The 20669-nt window shown below is 43.5% G+C and overlaps 1 protein-coding gene and 1 pseudogene across 3 annotated transcripts in view; one reads left to right on the top strand and one right to left on the bottom strand.

Moving 5' to 3' along the window:
* LOC126356038 (unextended protein-like) overlaps nucleotides 1–20669 on the top strand; it is a 482388-nt gene that overhangs the window by 381602 nt on the left and 80117 nt on the right. The gene's annotated exons all lie outside the window — the stretch shown is intronic.
* LOC126288921 (5S ribosomal RNA) lies at nucleotides 20521–20638 on the bottom strand (annotated as a pseudogene).

Genomic DNA, 20669 nt, shown 5'->3' with positions numbered 1-20669 from the left:
CTAAACGACACCCATTTGAGCCTGCTTAATCAAGCCTTGGTCTCCACCTACAATTTATGCATCACTAAATTGAGTCTTCCTTGATGCCTCATGATGTGTTCTATGAATTTGTCCCTTTTTTTCGCCAAACTGTGCTATGAATTTCTTTTCTCTCCAATCAGCAGTTCTTCCTTAACTATCCTGCCTACCCATTTAATCTTCTGTAGTGCTACATTTGGAAACCCTCAGTCCTTTTCTTATCTGCACTATTTATCGCCTATGTTTCATTCCCATATAATTTAGTTCCTTAATGTGTTATCATTCACGTTTTTGTTCTTTCCGTGAAACAGATTATCTGAGCATGACGTTTTTTCTAACAACTGGAAACCGGTTATGATACCATTTGTGTGATCCGAGACTGAAACATTCAATTACAGAATTTTGTTTGCAAGCCTGGCAAGCAGTAGGTCTCTGTGGCAACTCAAACTAAAATCTTAGAAAGTAAACTATAGTGCATTACTCGACCGGTCCAGATATTGTTGCTCAACCTCAGTACTACCTCCGAGCTTTGCGGTCTGTGATCCACGGAGTGGTAGATCGCTTCGGGCTCTTTATCTTCTGAAGCACTGCTGCATTCACTTACTTCCGTGAACTCGCAGAAAAATTGACGTTGGATTTCTGAAAATCGTGATCAGTTACATCAAGACCATGTGCATCACGTGAATTAGGTTTATGCTATGGAATAAGTACTTTACAATTTACTGGGACGATGCTTTTTCACTGTACCCTAATTTCCGATTGACAGTGAGCTTCCGTGTGTTCTGCCCAGCTGTTGTTCCCATTTTCTGCGTAGCCACCTTCTTCAAGTGCTGCTAGTCTTCCCGCTGTGTGTACTCACTTTCTGGATCCCAACCAGACTGAATTATTTGTCTCACGCCGCTACATATAGCCAGGTTCGATTCCCGACGCCTAATACATCTTTCGATGTAGCTCGCGCTAATATCCCTTGAAAAGTGAATTTTCTTAGCGTTTTCCAACTCTGCTGGATGTGGTTCTTATAAACTGAGTGCCGGACCCTAGCGTTATTTAAACTGAAACTGGCGACCCTCTTGATTAGATTTTCTGGCCTCGTAATTCCGATAAAGTCCGTAATTTTGCTGTTTCAAAAACTTCCCATTTGCACAACAACACTGGTCTCGCCGTATTTCATTTCTTGATTGTGTCCGAAACAGTGCTGGACGATAGCTGATCTGCTCAGTTGTTTCAGTCGGATACGTCGCTGTTTTTTGTTGCATGTCTCATCGACTGTTCTGATAGTCTGCACCACACAAGACACGCCATACTCGTATGGAACACGACACACACTCGACTATCGGAGACGCAGAATGTCTTTAACATTACAAAGAACTCTTTTTACCTTACAAGGGGAAGCCGCGCTGTTGGGATTACAGTTTTACTTCAGACTTTGTAAATCTTTAGTAGGCCATTAAAACAAAATAATGTGCAAATAGTAAGGTGCCTTAATCTGGCAATCTCGAGAAAACTCAAAGAGAAGTTTTACGTGTCTATTATATAACTAATGTATGTGTTTATGGGTGTCGGACATTGGAGTTCATGGTGGTCAAGTGATTAGCATTCGATCTTCGTAAAACGAACTTTCATGAGGCGACGGGTCAGCTCCCACAACACCTTTTTAATCCATATTTTATTCGTCACTTTTCATATTATTTAATTTACATGACATCTGAGAGGTAATATAATGGAAAAAAAGCCACATGCATGTGCATGAAGTTACAATTTGTATTTTCTAAGTCTGTATGAAAATACCATCCTGCTATCTTTGATGTTAAGAGCACATCCGATGACTAATTGTGCTTTACTCTTGTCGTCTGGCACAGTGTGACTTACTAAATAACTGATTGTGAATAATGTCATTCGCATTATTATATATCAATGTTTGGTTTTCCAAGCTTGACCCTCGCCCTTGAAAATTTAATTACGAATAGTCAGCGTCATATTCTTGGGCTTTGTACCACTTCAACGCGGGGTCGGCCTTGTTGCTATAGATGTGACGATGTTAGTGTCTGAGGGTGGCCTGATGCCCTTCCTGTCGTCACCCCGAACCCCTTGGAACACAATTAGTGTGCCCCAGCTGTCTGCGTCTAGTGTAAGCCATGAAATAGTGCGAATGTTTTCAAAAGTCTGCGGTTCGTGTAACTGAGGTGGGACATGGGGACCAGCCCGGTATTCACCTTGTGGGATGTGGAAAACCGCCTAAAACCACAGCCAGGCTGTCCGGCAAACCGGCCCTTATCGTTAATCCGGTGGGCGTATTCGATCCGGAGCCGGCGCGCCTACCAGAGTCCAGAAAGCAGTGCCGTAACGTCCTCAGCTAACTTGGCAGGTCTGTTCAAGTGTGTGTGAAATCTAATGGGACTTAACTGCTAAGGTCATCAGTCCCTAAGCTTACACACTATCTAATCTAAATAATCATAAGGACACACACACACACACACACACACACACACACACACACACACACACACACACACACACGAGGGAGGATTCGAACTTCCGCCGGGACCAGACGCACAGTCCATGACTGCAGCGCCTCAGACCGCTCGGCTAATCCTGGCGGGCCTCTCTCGATTTTAATTACAAATAGTAAATAGTCAAATAACCTATGAAATTCATTATAGCTCCATGAAAATGCACGTGGGTTTCTTTTTCACTAATTCCCTCTCAAATCTCATATAAATTAATGTGACCAGTAATGAAAAAAAAAGATTAAAAATAAGAGTTAGTAGGATTCGAACTGTCGCCTCGTCCACGCCCCCCTTGCAAAGCCGAACACTAACTACTCTTTTTTTTTCTCATTTTGTTCGTTATTGGTTTCTGTGTTCGTTAGGGGCGGACGTGCCATGAAGCTCGTTGAAGTTCATCGTAGATCTATTCATTTAGTCCTTTTTTAACTGCAGTAGGCAGCTAACCCTCTGACCAAACTCGACTTGACCACAATGACTTCTTACGGACCGCACCATCACACAGATACATCAGTTACATTACAGACGCATAAAACGTCTCTTGCGATTTCTCCGCAATTGCCAGAGTAGTGCACTTTACTGTTTGTACATTATGTTGTTTTAATGGCCTACTAAAAGTGTACAAAGTTTGAAGTAAATCCGTGAGCCCAACGTATTGGCCTCCCCTTGTTGGTTGAAGGTAGCGAAATACGCTGCCATGTTTCCATGGGAGTCTACCAAAAATGAAAGGAACCACTCGCCAGAACGCCCGGAAGAACACTATTAATCAGTTGCGCCGAAAGAACCAGAGAGATCGCCTAACTTCCGATTATTGTGTTGACAATATACTGCAGCCATTTTCAACGACTAAAACAAAGCCCTACGTTCATCTCATACAGGAGAACACAAGAGCACACAGCGCAACTGCCTCGGCAGTATGACGATTAAGAGATGCTTTTCATGTGAAGACATGGTTTTTATCATCAAAAACACCTAAATACTGTCTTGTAATTGTTAGCTCTTTCTGGCATCAGAAAATAGACACATTAAGTAAAGCTTGGAAACAGATAAAATACGTTATACGCAGTTTGTATAATAATGGGAAAACAAAAACAAAATTAGAAGAGAATTCCACATGACTGACAATTGTAGGAAACAAAAAGTCTTTGTCCTGGAACACAAAACTAAGATGTTATCAGGCGTGAGGCACTGTATGCAGAAGAAACAATTACAGTAACAAGATCTGAGGATATTGAAAAACTGGAAAACTTAGAAAGAAGGAAGAATTGTAATGACAAGCTTGGAACTTTGAAGCAACAGTAATACTAAATACAAATCAAGGCCAGACAACTCTATATGAAAACGGAAAAATTAACTGATATAATGAAGAAAAGAAGTTTACAGTTTTATAGACACACATACCGAATAGGTAAGACTAACCAAGCATACCTTCAACCTATTAAAAAGCGACAGGTCCAAACACACGTGGTTCACTGAAACTGACAAGTATTTGAAAACACTGCAATTAGAATGGATGCAATAGATATCGGAACACCTTTTAGAGAAGCGACACAAAAAAAATAGGATTTAAGGAAAACAAGAGGACAGAAAAAGAAAAAAGTGCCCCCAGGAGAAAGGTAAGGTCACCTTCGAAGGATTAAGTAACGAAATTAGTTCTGGGAGCTAAGAAAATTACGCAGGAAGAAGCATAGTCAATGTTAATTTACTATATCCTCCAAAAGCGTTGTTGGAATAAATGGTGAAATAAGTGCGAGCGCTGCAGCCATGCATTCACAATTTGAAAACAGATTTTGACTGCAGAATAAAATCGGGCATCTGCAGTTGAGAGCGGCTTTGCCGTCCTGTGCAGTCATAGCGAACACACACGGGCCACGCAATGGTGCGAGCTGCCACAGCTGTTAGCAGGGCGCTGTTTTGTGGCCTTTTAAACGCGGCCACTTGGCTCCTCACATGGTTGCGCAATGTGGCAGCAGACCACAAAGTTTCCGTTGTCTTACTCTCCCGTGTTTCACAACACAACTCCTTAGACCAGAGTCCACACAGTGAACTTCAATCACACTTCCATGTAGCCAGTGGGAGACTGTACTCACCAGTGATTGTAGTTTGCTATGCGACACTGGTACGTTAGTTCTCCTTACCGATGAAAACGTCGACGGACAAGGAAAACGAAAATAATTGGAACAGGCTGACCCAAAGCCGTTCACTCGACAATTGTACGGTACATATCGAATAAAATAACTCTGTGATCAGCAGATGGAATTGATGAGCATTTGTTACCGTAGTGTAGTCACCAATACTTCAGTGCTCTGGGCTGCATATAGGCTACCTGCAAAATAAAAGGCAAGCAACGAAGTGAGCACGTGGCGCTAGAGAAGGAAATAAAATTAGTAGGCTGCCACTCGATCCGCAGAAATGTCAATTACAAGGGTATCTTAATTGCAGTAACAAAGATTTTTTTTTTCTTACGGAGCATCCGCAACTTAACAAGTCACTTTGAAGAATGAAGAAACCACAGGACAGTTGTTTAATCCACGGTCTTTTCTTGTGTACACGACCGGTTTCGGGACAAAAAATGGTTCAAATGGCTCTGAGCGGTATGGGACTCAACATCTGAGGTCATCAGCCCCCTAGAACTTAGAACTACTTAAACCTAACTAACCTAAGGCCATCACACACATTGATGCCCGAGGCAGGATTAGAACCTGCGACCGTAGCAGCAGCGCGGTTCCGGACTGAAGTGCCTAGAACCGCTCGGCCACAGCGGCCGGCGGGTTTCTAGTGTAAACTGTGACAGGAGGGAAGAGGACCCCTACACTTAAAAAAAAAAAAAAAAAAAAAAAAAAAAAAAAAAAAAAAAAAAATTTACGTATTGTGGACATCTTAATCTTCCTGGATAATTTAATAATTAACTAAAATATTTTTGTGATGGTTCTGTTGGTTGGTTAATTTATTGGGAGGGGGGGAGGTGTAGGAATGAAGATTTCTTAAGATTTGAAGTTCCTCCAGAACAGCGAGTAGCCGATCTTTCTCTTTAGTGTGTAAGACAATTTGTGTTTCCAGTCGCGCAGCACGGAGGAGCGGTTGTTATGGAATTTTTTGTAAGTAATTCCACTCAAAATGTGATTCAATCACCCCCTCCCCCCATTTAATGGCATTTTACATGTTTCATTATTTTGGTAACCTTTAGTGTCCGGTCGTGATGTCCATTTATTCGCGGATTTTTCAGGTCCTTTTACCCTTTTGATGCGAAACCTTTTGCTCCATGACAACCTAGGGGTGAGAATGACTTCAGAGATTGTCTTCCTAAGTAACGTCCATTTCTCTCTTTCAATTTGTTTTAATTTAGAAATTTAAGCGGCATAGTTTCTTATCTGATGTTTCAGACTTGAGGATCCCCTCCCATCCGTGCGTAATAGAATATTTTTATTATTACAGTTTACACCAGATGACGGAACTTAAGAGTTCCGAAACCGCTCATCTACACGAAAAAAAATTACGGTTTAAGCAACTGTCTTGCGGTTTTTCCATTTTTCAAAATAACTGAAGTAAATTAACGCAATTCAGGAAATCACGAATCCAGTGGCTGCGTAATTCTTCATCGTTAATTCGTAGTTACTACGGAATAAGACTGAAACTAAGGGTCTCCGAAACTCAGCACTGCATCGCGATGTGATATAATGAAGTTTAAAAGAAAAATATAGGGGGCTTCAAAAATACGTGTCAGATTTCACACGAATACAGAGTGTTAAAAAAAGTATTCCGTCCTTTGATAGGATGTAGTACGGACCAAAACAAGACAAAACTGTTTAGTAAACATGGTGTTAAAATGCATACCGTAAGAACTAGGAGCATTGGTTCATCTTCGCATCTGTGGAACAGACTTCTTTGCTGAACAAGTGGTCACAGCTCTTACGGAACTCGTTTTAGAGCCCATGTTTACTAGACATTTTTTTATTGTTTTGGTAGATACTACCATCTATCAAAACATGGAATACTTTTTTTTTACACTGTGTATCTTGTACACGAATAAAAATAGAAACTAGTGTAAATTTCAACTTGGCGCATAGAACTAAAATGTTGTTTTCAAAAGAACCATCGTAATTTACAAGGGTAAAGCTTTCAGCTGCATGCTAGACGGCCGCTGTGGCCGACCGGTTCTAGGCGCTGCAGTCTGGAACCACGCTGCTGCTACGGTCGCAGGTTCGAATCCTGCCTAGGGCGTGGATGTATGTGATGTCCTTAGATTAAGTAGTTCTAAGTCTAGGGGACTGATGACCTCAGATGTTAAGTCCCATAGTGCGTAGAGCCATTTGATATACAAGGTTGATATTTTCTTCAGCTACGTTTCTGATCAAAGTCTTCATTCATCTCTCACAAATGTCCAGAGTGCCCTCCACCAGAGGCACGACAGACTTCCAGTCGACAGTCAAACTCGTCCCATAATTTTGCGAGTATTTGTTGGAGCTAAGGCAGTCATTGCCGTTGCCATGCAGTGAAGCAGTTCCCCCAAAAGTGTTGGAATGGGAAGTGCACAAACGGGGTCTTTCACAGATCCTCACAAAAACAATCACATACCTTGGGATCAGGTGACGTCGCAGGCTAATGGCGCATTGATGCGAGATACTTACGCTTCAAGGCCGATTCACTACTGACGGTACCTCAATGTGAAGAAACGCTCATTCAAGCAGGTGCCAGTACGGTGGTGTTCCTTCCTGTTGCGAAATGCCTTTTTCGGTGTTTTCTCGCAATCGTGTAATGAACTAGCAAGACAGCTAACGCTAGAAATACTCGGTAACACCCCCCTCCTCCTCCTCCTCCTCCTCCTCCTCCTCCCCCCCCCCCCCCCTCAACATCATGAACTGGCAACTTACTACTGGTGTCAAGGTGAACTTTTAGTATTGGTATGCGAATTAAAATACAGTCCAGGCTTCTATATTCACTTTTGTAAACGATATAAGCTTACGAAATCAGAAGAAACTTTTTGTAGCAGACATAACTCTGTCATTGTTGAATGATTTCATTTTTCCGTAAAACGTCCAATAAAGTTTACGAACTGGTTATATTCCATGATGGAAACGCATGTACGGCGAATAGAAATTGACGCAATTGTTAGCAGCAGTCCAGTAATATTTTAATAAATTTCAGTCATATTTTACACAACATTTTTGTGTGGAAATAGCTGGTGCGCCGGTGCGACTCGGGCCCACTGTGCTTCCCCATCGCGACCATTACGAGTCGCAGTCTCCCTCTTTTCTTACGTCTTGGACTCAAAAAGAACTTCCTTTTCCTCTCTTTCATCCAGTCATATGAATAAATGTTTCGTCCTCCTCCATTTCATTTTCATTACAGTCGTAATTTTGTCTTTTTCTTCAGTCTGTTTCCTGTTCCATCGGATTGTTTTGTGGTCGTGTCTAGTAACACTCGCCAAGCATCTTTCATTCCTCGATGAACTGCCGTAATTACTGGATATTTGTCCCATTGTAATTCCACTTGACAATGCCGCAAGTCGAAACTAGTAATAGTAAGCAAGCGATGTGGCACAGAGGTGAATTAGGGGAAAACATAACAAGAAACATGGATACCACGTATTAGATCAAGTGAAGTAGTTCTCATAGATCTGAAGCAAAATGACGTTTGATGGGCCGCGTGGTTTGAGGCGCCATGTCACGGAATCCGCGGCCCCTCCCGCCGGAGGTTCGAGTCCTGCCTCGGGCTTAGTGTGTGTGTTATTCTTAGAGTAAGTTAGTTTACGTAGTGTATAAGTCTAGGAACCGATGACCTCAGCAGTTTGGTCCCTTAGGAATTCACACGCATTTCACGTTTGAGTGATGAAGCAAAGAGGGACATAATAAATTGACAAGCACAGGCAGACAGTGTATTCTTGGACAAAATAGTCTACTAGTATCAAAAATATGCCTTCATTTATTACTGCAGTTCCTCAGAATGTGCGTCTAAAGCACGAAATTCTGTGTTTAGTAGTAATTATGACGACCTCTATAACGACGTGCGGTTTTCATAATACAGGTATGAAAAACGTTTTGCAACACCTCGGTTCCGAGAGCTTCGGAACCTGTATAAAAAATTGGAATAGAGATCAACATAAACACCATTTCCGCCCTTTTTATAGCTCAGGAAAACCATACATTGCATGTTGTACACCATACAGCGAGACCTTCAGAGGTGGTGGTCCAGATTCTTGTACACTGTACGTCCTCTTGCATTGATGCAAGTCTGTATTCTTCATTGCCTACTATCCACAAGTTCATTAAGGCACTGTTGGTCCAGATTGTCCCATTCCTCAACGGCGATTCGGCGAAGATCCTTCAGAGCGGTTTGTGGGTCACGTCGTCCATAAATAGCCCTTTTCAATATATCCCAGGCATGTCCGATAAGGTTTGTGTTTGGAGAACATGCTGGCCACTCTCATCGAGCGATGTCGTTTTTCTGAAGGAAGTCATTCACAAGATGTGCACGATGGGCGCACGAATTGTCGTCCATGAAGACGAATGCCTCGCCAATATGCTGCCGATATGGTTGCACTATCGGTCGGAGGATGGCATTCGCGTATCGTACAGCCGTTACAGCGCCTTCCATGACCACCAGTGGCGTACGTCGGTTCCACATAATGCCACCCCACCTCCACCTTGATTCACTCGCTGGACAGTATGTCTAAGGCGTTCAGCCTTACCGAGTTGCCTCCAAACACGTCTCCGACGATTGTCTGGTTGAAGGCATATGCGACACGCAGCGGTGAAGACAACGTGATGCCAATTCTGAGCGGTTCATTCGGCTTGTTGTTGGGTCCATCTGTACCGCGCTGCATGATGTGGTTGCAAGATGGACCTCGCCGTGGACGTCTTGAGTGAAGTTGCGCATCATGCAGCCTATTGCGCACAGTTTGAGTCGTAACACGATGTCCTGTAGTTCAACATGGTGGCGTTGCTGTCACGGTTTCTCAAAGCCATGATCCGTAGTGCCCTATGGGGGTCCTGAGCGAGTCATGTCATAGACAGTTCTTGTCTTTCTGCATCTCCTCCCTGTCCGAACAACATCGCTTTGGTTCTGTCAGAGACGCCTGGACACTTCCCTTGTTGACAGCCCTTCCTGGTACAAAGTAATAATGCGGACGCGATCGAACCGCGGTATTGACCGTCTACGCATGGTTGAACTACAGACAACACGAGCCATATACCTCCTTCCTGGTGGAATAACTGGAACTTATTGGCTGTCGGACGCCCTCCATCTAGTAGGCGCTGGTCATGCATGATTGTTTACAACTTTGGGCGGGTTTAGTGACATCTCTGAGCAGTGAAAGGGACTGTGTCTGTGATACAATATCCACAGTCAAAGTCTATTTTCAGGAGTTCTGGGAACCGGAGTGATGCAAGACGTTTTTTGATGTGTGTATTATAAAATACTGTTCTTCTACCTACCTCCCTGCAGATAAATTATTTCATAATTCCAGAGTGAGATTTACCCTCCGCAGCGAAGTGTGCGCTATTATGAAACTTCCTGGCAGATTAAAACTGTGTGACGGACCGAGACTCGAACTCGGAACCTTTGCCCTGTGAGGGCGGGTCGTGAGTAGTGCTTGGGTAGCTCAGATGGTAGAGCACTTGCCCGCGAAAGGCAAAGGTCCAGAGTTCGAGTCTCGGTGCGGCACACAGTTTTAATCTGCCAGCAAGTTTTATTTCATAACTGTTCATGTAGTTCTGTACGTCTCTGAAATAGTCTTCATCGCAAAAAATTAGTAAAGATGTTGACCAGTTCCAGTTGCTAAGCCGTCATGAGAACTGTTTTGCTTGGTACAACATAGTTACTAATGTTTTACGTTCAAGACTATTTGAATAAAAATATTTACGATGCTGTTTGGTTTCTATTTGCCGCTGCTTGAAAAACAGTGAGAATTCCTCCGTAACGAGTGAGTTGTAGGAGCTGAGAAAGAGGACAAAAAGTTGGTGGTGTAATCAGTTGCAGAACTCGGGTGTAAGGTTTCCCGAAAAGAAAAGGTAAATTGTGAACGTGCGTTACGAAATGATAATGGCGCTTTTGTTCCACTCCACTAGGGTTACGTATTTTACCAGATTCCTACTCTGTGCTTCAAAAGCAATCCTTCACCGTATATAAAGTATTGCTTAGCAGATCATTGTAGTTATCACGTTAACCTGCTTAGGCAAAGAGTACTGCATAGTTTTATTTCCTGCTAGAACATTGTGACTGGAAAGGAGAGGATGATAGTTCATGTTAAGGGTCACGCAATAACTTCTATATTAGTTGAGGGTCCTGTAGAGCAGGCTCGTCCAAACTGCCATCGCCCGCGGCACAGACACAGACAATGTTACTCTGTGCCCGCGGCCAGCGCCCCGGGCGAATTCGTGTGTTGCTGCAGTGGCCGAGCCGTGCCGCTTAGCTGGCCGTGCGGACCGCCCGACCGCCCGCCGCGCCTCTCGACCTTATACCATTACAAGACACAACCACGGGTTTGGCCTGGAAAACGTGTTAGTGTCAATGGGTTGAAAATGGGAACGTCTGACAAGTGTAACAATGGATGGAGGGATACGCACTGGATTCCTGGGTCAAAAATGGCTGAAGTCGGCTGTTCCTTATTCGCGGCAGTCCATTGTCTGATACACAAGGAGGCACTTTATGCAAAGATTGTCAACATGAAAAATGTTGTGGACACGAACGGTTAATTATCTTCGATCGCATGGACTCAGAGATGTCCAATTTAAAGAATTTCTGGCTGATATCTAAGCGGAATACCCGGACATCCCGTACCACACCGAAGTAAGATGGCTGAGCAGAGGAAAGGTGCTGCATCGGTTTTTCTCCTTGAGGGGTGAAATAAATACCTTTTTGAATTGAAAGGACGTGCAGAAGAATTACTTTGTGATCCTAAGTGGGTGGCGAATTTGGCTTTTTTGAGTCACCTTACTGGTCATTTAAATACTTTGAACATTTCACTCCAAGGCGAAAATCACTCTGTTGCTGATTTAGTGCAGACGATTCAAGCATTTAAAAATAACTTATTTTGTGGGGAAAACAGTTGCGCGAGAAGAATTGTGGACACTTTCTTGCACTAGACAGTCTTAAAGAAGATGTGGTTTTTTTCAGATTATGTTCAAATCATTTGCGAATTACAAGAACAGTTTGAAAACAGATTTTTGGAGATAAGTGAGCTTCAACCGGCCTTAGATATATTTGTTCGCCCGTTTTCCCTTCGGGCAGAGGACGGCTCACAAGTGCTTCAGCTAGAGCTGATTGACCTGCATTGCGGTATCCGCCTGAAGAACCGCTTTCTTATGTGTAAAACTTTGGCTGACCTTACCAGATATCTTCCACGAGAGAAATATCCTCTTTTGCTCAAGCACGCAGCCAAATTTCTCTCATTACTTGGCGATAAAAATTTGACTAATTCTTTGAAGTCAGCAGTCTCACGGAATATTGTACCAAACCTAGACAAAATCGTTTCCTCGAAAAAGAAAAACGTGTAAAATGCTAATTGTTTTCTTTAACAATGTTGACTGTAAGAATTAGAGAGCTTTATAACCTTAATTATATTTTTAATAAGTTTTTAAACTTGTTCAGGTAAAATTATTAATTACAAAACAGCAAACTAAGGATCCGATTTCTAAACTCCTAAGAGGGATACAAAAAGCTGTAGCACGAAGTATAACAAGAAATATTTACTTGTAACTACTAACTGTAAGAATGAGACTCTTTATCCCTTACATAAAATTATTTCTAAAATAGAATTTTTTGTTTATGTTGGATCAGACCGCGGGACAGTCCAGCGCAGAGCAGTGCTGTGCTGTGCTGTGCGGTCTCACTCACTCCGCAGCGCTCTCCCTCTCCCCCTCCCCCTCTCTCCCCCTCCCCCTCTCTCCCTCTCTCCCTCTCTCCCTCTCCCTCCCTCTCTCCCTCTCCCCCTCCCTCTCCTACGCCGACACTAGCGACACACGGTCGCGGACGGGGCGCTGAAATACCCTGCCTTCCGCCGGGCGCAATTCTTGGATGAGCCTGCTGTAGAGGATAATAACTGTATAGAAAGTCAGAGGCTGGAATGTAAGGGACAAATGAGTAGGACGTTGGGTGTCTTGAGATTAAGATCTTGGCAGAGGAGAGGAAGTCGTTGTGGACCGCGTCAAACCAGTCAGAAGGCTGATGACTAAAAATAAGGAGGCGGTATGCGGATATGAAAGGTTTAGCAGTAGACAGGCAAAGTAGTTGTAGAGTCGACGACTAAGAGGGCGCTGCACAGCTGCGGTATTACTGAAATGACTGACTATCGATTCCTTTAATATCTGTAATAGCAGCACCAGATATGCAGCAAGTTTATAATATGTTAAGAAATGTTCAACTATCGAAAGGTGCGACGGGATAGTAATAACCTTCCATTACTAGTTTGGGTGGAATTAAAATGGACATCTGTTTCGTCCAGTTATTATACGGGAAACACAAGTACAGTAGAAAAACTAGATAAGATGCTTAGTCCATTATAAGATGTCAACTACATATACCGGATATCAGCTATCTATACCAGAAATATTATGTGCCCACTACTTCGGTTAAGTAGTTCCAATATTTATTTTATACCCTGCATCGTTAATGCAAACATACCACGAATTCCTATTTTACCTCGCACGCTAATACTGGGACATAAGGGTGGCATAAAACGTATGGAAAGACCAATATTTAGTTTGTTGTTCGAATAATTGTCCCTTACTTCTCGCGTTTGCATTTTATTTTATACTAGCTGTCCCCGGCTGGTCCTGGTTAAATGAAGGGGGGGGGGGGGGAAATGAGGAATCACGCGTTTCTAATATGTATGGGAATTGGGTGTACTTCCTAATCTGCTCCCCCCCCCCCCCCAACCCACCTCTATCCATCTCTTCCTGCCCAATCTCTCCCTTTCCGCTTTGTAATTCTCTTTCATCCCACCTCCTTGTACACCTCATTTTCCCGCCATCTCTCTGACCTTCAGCCTAGTTTATTGTTCTTCTTAATTCAGTTCTGTAGCAGTCTGCTACAGAGCTGTAAAAAAAACTTTGCCATTTGCTATCGACTTTTCCTGTTGTATGTATAAAACAATATAAACTACATGTGTCCATATTTTTGTTACAGTAGTGCGTGAAAATTAAATCGGTCGAGTACTTTTGTCATTTTTGGTAACAATATTGCTCTGTATATCTAACATATTTATTTATTTGATTTATTTGTTTATTATATATATTTAAGAAATGACATATAAAAACTCGCTGGTATTTGAATGCACGTCGAGCAAAAATTTCAAAGGAATAGGTGGAGAACTTTCAAATAATGAAATAATCAGCAACCAGTTGCATTATCTGCGACTGTCGACAGTAAGATGCATACAGCGAAATGCCGTGGTCATGTGGGTCATAGTGCATGTGCAAAAATGTGTATACATGCAGTGTGAATCACGTGACCACGGCGTTTTACTGTATGCATTTTATTGTCGACATTCGCAAATAATGTGATACGTATAATCTTCTGAAGAGGTGCAGTAAGGCCCGAAATCGGTTAAGAAATCAAATTTCTTTTATGCAACGGGATGCTGATTATTTCAATATATACAGCTAAAGTTGCTGAGAACGGATAAAATACTACACTTTCGTACATTGAAAGTTTTGAGCCAACGAACATTAACATTTTTATATGTATAGATTGAATTTCGTCTCTAAAAACATACGTTTTGCATTTCGTCTTGAACTACAAATAAGTCGTTTAGTGTTCTAGGAAAGCTTAAAGACAGATAACAACTCAGTATGTTGGGACATTGCCTGTAACCTGTTTCCGTGTTATACTTATATGCTGTCTGTTTTTTTGGACATGTCGGAAAGAACAGACACTATTGATAACCTGCGGCCGTCTAGAACGAAATTAGAATTATATTAATACCGTCAGCTGCTCACGGGCGTTGATATATATCAACGGGAACAGGTGAAAACGCTCTATCCATCTGAGCCACGGAGGGCACAGGATAGTGCGACTGCAGGGACTATCCCGCGCACGCCTCCCGCGAGACTCACATTCTCACCTTGTATGTCCACACGCTACATTCGTATTATCCCACCCCAACACACTCATTACTCGTGGAAGACAGTCTAACCAAGTCCCGTAAGAGTTCGGGGAATATGTGTGTATCTGCACAGGAGGAGGAGGAGGTCATGGCCGGTATTGCCAGAACTATATGCTTATATGGATATGGTGTCTGTTCTATTGGACATGTCCTCTGTGCCCTCGGTGCGTTAGATGGATAGAGCGTCTGCCATGTAATCGAGAGATCCCGGGTTCGAGTCCCGGTCGGGGCACACATTCTCACCTGCCACCGTTGATATTTATCAACGCCTGTGGGCAGCTGACGGTATTAATATAATTCTAATTTCGTTATAGATGGCTGCAGGTCATCAATGACGTCTGACTTACAGACATGTCCGAAAGAACAGACACCATATCCATATAAGTATATAGTTCTGGCAATACCGGCCACGACCTCCTGCTTCTGCGCCGATATACACATATTCCCCGAACTCTTACGGGACTTGGTTAGAATGTCTTCCACGAGTAATGAGTGTGTTTGGGTGGGACACTACGAATGTAGTGAGTGGACATACAAGGTGATGATGTGAGTCTCGCGGGAGGCGTGCGCGGGATAGTCCCTGCGGTCATACTATCCTCTGTGCCCTCGGTGGCTCAGATGGATAGAGCGTTTCACCGGCCCCCTTTGATATTTATCAACGCCCGTGAGCACCTGACTGCATTAATATAATTCTAGTTCGTTTCGGTATTATCGAAGTATCAATACAGTTTGTGGTTCAATGACATCGATACTCAATATCGTACGGTACCTGGTGACGTCCCTGGCTATGTGCTGTGAGCGGAGAGAGCATTCGCGGCGAGCGCCAGCCAGTAAACAGCAGCGGCGCGTTGACTGTGACTGTGACCTGCACGCCGTGGGTACCGGTTTGAACCTGATTCCAGCAGTGGCGGAGTCGGTCGCGCGCCAACACTTGCCCCTGCAATTGAGCCAATGTGATTCTGCCAGTTAGGCGCCATAAATACTTCGCTAATGCGATAAGGCACTCAACACGTCGCTGCCGCGTGCATGTAGTACTGTGCAAGCGGCAGGCGATTAGGAGAGTGTGACAGCTGTGAACGGTGTAGGGGTTACTTGCATTTATTGAGGAAAAGCTGTGAATTGCAAAAGGAAGAGAGAGAATCATCACGATGTTACTATCGTAAAGTATCCTCCAGTCTTACTAATGACTCAGTGATAATTCTCGAGTGGATAACCTCAGCGATATTCCGTGGAACAGTGAGAGTGTCTTGGGTTGGAGTGGAGGGGAGGGGGGGGGGGGGGGAGAGGGAGAGGGCAGCACTGCATCTCTAGAGTGACGCTGGTGGTGCGCCACACCTCCCACTGATGTGTAGGCATCCTCGATCTACGGCGTACGTTAATTACGAGGCGTGTTTTTTAAGTAAGTACCGTTTTGAAATTAAAAACAGACGTGCTAAGATGTCTCAATAATTTTATTTTTACACGAAAGCCTGTACCTTACTCTACTTTTCTACGTAATTTCAGTCAATATTGAGGCACTTGTCAAACGTTGTACCAGTTTTTGAATACCCTCCTCATAGAAGTCTGCCGCCTGACTTGTTAACCACTCCATCACCACTATTTTGACTTCGTCATCGTCTTGAAGACGCTGAGTGCCTAAGTGTTTCTTCAAGTGCAGGAACAGATGGTAGTCAGTGGGCGCAAGATCGGGGCTGTACGGAGGATGATTTCGAGTTTCTCATCGAAAAGATGTGATGAGATCTTTAGTCTGATTCGCCACATGCGGACGGGCATCGTCTTGCAGCAAACCGATGCCCTTGCTCAACTTCCGTGGACTGTTCCTTTGATTCTGCTGTGACGTAGCCCACCCATGTTACATCGCCCGTAACAATTTGCCTTAGGAAATCATCATCATCGTTGTGATACCGCTGAAGGAAAGTCAATGCTCTGCCTAAAAGTTTGGTTTTGTGCACACCCGTCAACATTTTCGGATCCAACGTGCGATCAATTTTCGGTAATTAAAGTGCTCGGTCACAATGTCATACAAAACACTGCGAGAAACATTAGGAAAGTCATCCCGCAAGGAGGAAATCGTAAAGCGTCTGTTTTCTCTTACCTCATTGTCCACTTCCTGGCAACAAACTTTCTTTAACGACCGAAGGACGTCCACTCCGTTGTTCATCATGCACATTTGTGCGGCCATCTTTAAATGCTCTCACCTACTTTCTAACCATTCCATCACTCACAATGTTTTCTCCGTAAACTGCACAGATCTTACGATGAATATCGATCGCTTTTAGGTCTTTAGCACTAAGAAAGCTTATAACAGCCCGTACTTCACAGTCGGCGGGACTCAAGATTATCAGAGGCATCTTTCTTAAACACTCAGTACACAACGTAAACAAGGAAGAATCAGACTTTAATGGCGTCAGTGTATAGATTAAGGGCCGGCCGCGGTGGTCTCGCGGTTCTAGGCGCGCAGTCCGGAACCGTGCGACTGCTACGGTCGCAGGTTCGAATCCTGCCTCGGGCATGGATGTGTGTGACGTCCTTAGGTTAGTTAGGTTTAAGTAGTTCTAAGTTCTAGGGAACTGATGACCACAGCAGTTGAGTCCCATAGTGCTCAGAGCCATTTGAACTTTTTTTTTTTTTTTAGATTAAGGTACAGGCTTTCATGTAAAAATAAAATTGAGATATCTTAGCAGGTCTTTTTTTAATTTCAAAACGGTACTTACTTCAAAACACGCCTCGTACATCTCGGCCTGTGCTTGTCCCACAGCCTCGATGACGATGCAACGAAAGCAACCCGTGTTCCAACCTTTCTGCGGGAAAGTAGATATTATCACTTGATTTGAAACCAGTTATTTTGGTAGTCGACTTAAGAGACAGACGAGGGGACGGATTTTGCCCCTGGTAGATCCTTGTCTCTTTCCACACCGGCCTAGACATGTTCGCCGAATCTTGACTCCCCAGTGGAGTAAGTAGGATAACTGGCATCCTAGGCAAACTTTACTTTTCACTTCTGCTCTCTCTGCACCCCCCAACCTTTTCCATCTCGCTGATATTCCCCAGTTTTTTGTTTAACCCTCGTCGCCCACTAACTTGGTTATTCGTTTATTGAAATCATTGCGACTTAAACATTTTAATAATTCTTCTTTTCTGATACATTTCAAAACGTGGGAGAACACACAGTCGTAACTCGCATCGCTTAAGCTTTGCTATTTTCATTGCTTCATTGCCGAGCAATCCAAGACCGCAAACGAACGAAACAACATACGCAAAAATGTACTCTTTACAGTTTCGGTGCGCTGGCTCGTTGGTACCGAGACAGTGCCTCCTAGTTGTCGGAAACAAAATGCATCTCTGTACTAGGGAGACATGCACTCCGGTCTTGGGATGTGCTTCACCACATTACTTACTGTGTGTTGTATGTACCCCAGTATTAAAGTTGAATTTAACACGTTGGTTTATGGCATGATGCTTGTTAATAATTAAGATTTGTCATGCATCTCATTAAATAATGTCACGTTAGACACGAGGATGGTCCGTTTCTGACCGAAACTGTTTATTTAATAAAGTGATACTATAGCTGTCTGCCAACCATGATCTTCCAGAAATTCATGGATTTTATTGTTCAGACATGTGCGAATGAAACGACATGGTCAAAAAAGATGTGCTATGATTGTTAGATTTTTAAGGAAAAAATGAAGCATTAGAACTAAAGTAATCCGTGAAACTTCATGACAGATTAAAACTGAGTGCTGGACCGAGACTCGAACTCGGGACCTTTGCCTTTCGCGGGCAAGTGCTCTACCAACTGAGTTACCCAAGTACGACTCACGACCCGTCCTCACAGCTTCAATTCTGCCAGTACCTCGTCTCCTACCATCCAAACTTCACAGAAGCTCTTCTGCGAACCATGCAGAACTAGCACTCCTGGAAGGGAGGATATCGCGGAGACATGGCTTAGCCACAGCGTAGGGATGTTTCCAGAATTAGATTTTCACTCTGCAGCGGAGTGTGCACTGATATGAAACTTCCTGACAGAGCACTTGACCGCGAAAGGCAAAGGTCCCGAATTCGAACCTCGGTCCGGCACATAGTTTTAATCTGTCAGGAAGTTTCATATCAGCGCACATTCCGCTGCAGAGTGAAAAATCTCATTCTCTAAAGTAATCTGTGTTTTAGTGAGAACAAGCGTAGATTTATACACACTACACTGAGAGCGTATGTTGACACACTGTGAGCATTCAGAAGTGCTGGTCACTATTTAATTGTTGTAGTGCGCCGGGCACTGGAGTCTTTGGAAGCGATCCCGCTGTAAGGACACTGAAGCATACACTGTTAACAACCTCCTCTCCCGGTTTCTAGGTCTTTATTTCGCTCCACAGGGCAGTACTTCGATGTGAGCAGCGAGTGACACATTGTCAGCTATTGCAGCAAGTGCTCAGAATATGATTAGCACTTATTTTCGTTACTATTATAAATTGGATATTGTGAAAAGTATTTTTTTTGTTCATTGATGATGCTGCACTTCACAGTAACACAAGTGTATGACGAATGGCTCAGAAGGTACAGAAATTCGCCATTTAACTTTATGCACGACTGCGAAAAACTTGAGAATAAATCCAAAAGCGAAATCAACCAATGAAATATGTCGTTCTCGTCTTCAGTCCGAAGACTGTTTTGATGCAGCTTTCCACACTACTCTACCGTGTGCAAGCCTCTTCACCTTCGAGTAACTACAACAACCTACATCCTTCTGAATCTGGTTACTTTCATCTCTTGGTCTGACTCTACACTTATTATTTACCCCCCACACTTCCCTGTAGCACTAAACTGGTGGTCCCTTGAGGTCTCAGACCGTATCCTATCAGCCGATCCCTTCTTTTAGTTAAGTTGTGCCACAGATTTCTTGTCTCACCAGTTCTATTCAGTACCTCCTCATTAGTTATGTGATCTACCCATCTAATCTTCAGCATTCTTTTGTAGCATCACATTTCGAACGCTTCTATTCTCTTGTTGTCTGAACTGTTTCACTTTCATACATGCCTACACCTCGGATAAATACCTTCAGAGAAGACATCCTAAAAAGTCTATGTTCAGTGTTAATAAAGTTCTCTTTCTCAGAAATACTTTTCTTGCCGTTGCCAATCTACACTTTATATCTCTGTACTGCAGCCATCATAATTTATTTTGCTACCCAAATAGCAAGACTCGTCTGCTGCTGTAAGAGTCTCGTTTCCTAATCTGATTCCCTCAGCATCACCTAATTTAATTCGACTACGTTCCATTATCCTTGTTCCACTTTTGTTGATGTTCATCTTACATCCTCGTTTGAATACTCTGCCCGTTCCGTTTAACTGTTCTTTCAAGTACTTTGCTGTTTCGAAAGAACTGCAATGTCATCGACAAACCGCAAGGTTATTATTTCTCCTCTCTGTTCAATTCATACTCCAGATTTTTCTTTTGTTTGCTTTCCTGGTTGCTCAGTTTACAGATTGAACAACAGCGGGGATAGACTACAACCCTGTCTCACTCCCTTCTCTGCCACTGCTTCGCGTTCGTGCCCATCGACTCTTACAGTGCCGTCTGGTTTCCGTACAAGTTGTAAATAGCATTCTGCTCCCTTTGTTTTACCCCTGCTACCTTCAGAATTTCAAAGAGGAGTATATAATGTATCCATTATATATTAAACTAAACAAAACTCCTCCCGCACAGGCCATGAAGGCCCAAAGGTACCGACTGGCCGCCGTCTCATCCTCAGCCTACAGGCGTCGTTGGATGAGGATATGGAGGGGCATGTGGCCAGCACAACCGCTCTCTCGGCCGTATGTCAGTTTACGAGACCGGAGCCGCTACTTCTCAATCAAGTAGCTCCTCAGTTTGCCTCACAAGGACTGAGTGCGCCCAGCTTGCAAACAGCGCTCGGCAGACCGGATGGTCACCCATCCAAGTGCTAGCCCAGCCCGACAGCGCTTAACTTCGGTGATCTGACGGGAACAGGTGTTACCACTGCGGCAAGGCCGTTGGCACCTATTATATATAGTGTGTTACAATGTGCT

This window comes from Schistocerca gregaria, chromosome 1, assembly GCF_023897955.1.
Source record: "Schistocerca gregaria isolate iqSchGreg1 chromosome 1, iqSchGreg1.2, whole genome shotgun sequence".
NCBI classification, from domain to species: domain Eukaryota; kingdom Metazoa; phylum Arthropoda; class Insecta; order Orthoptera; family Acrididae; genus Schistocerca; species Schistocerca gregaria.
This window is presented reverse-complemented; position numbering and strand designations above follow the sequence as displayed.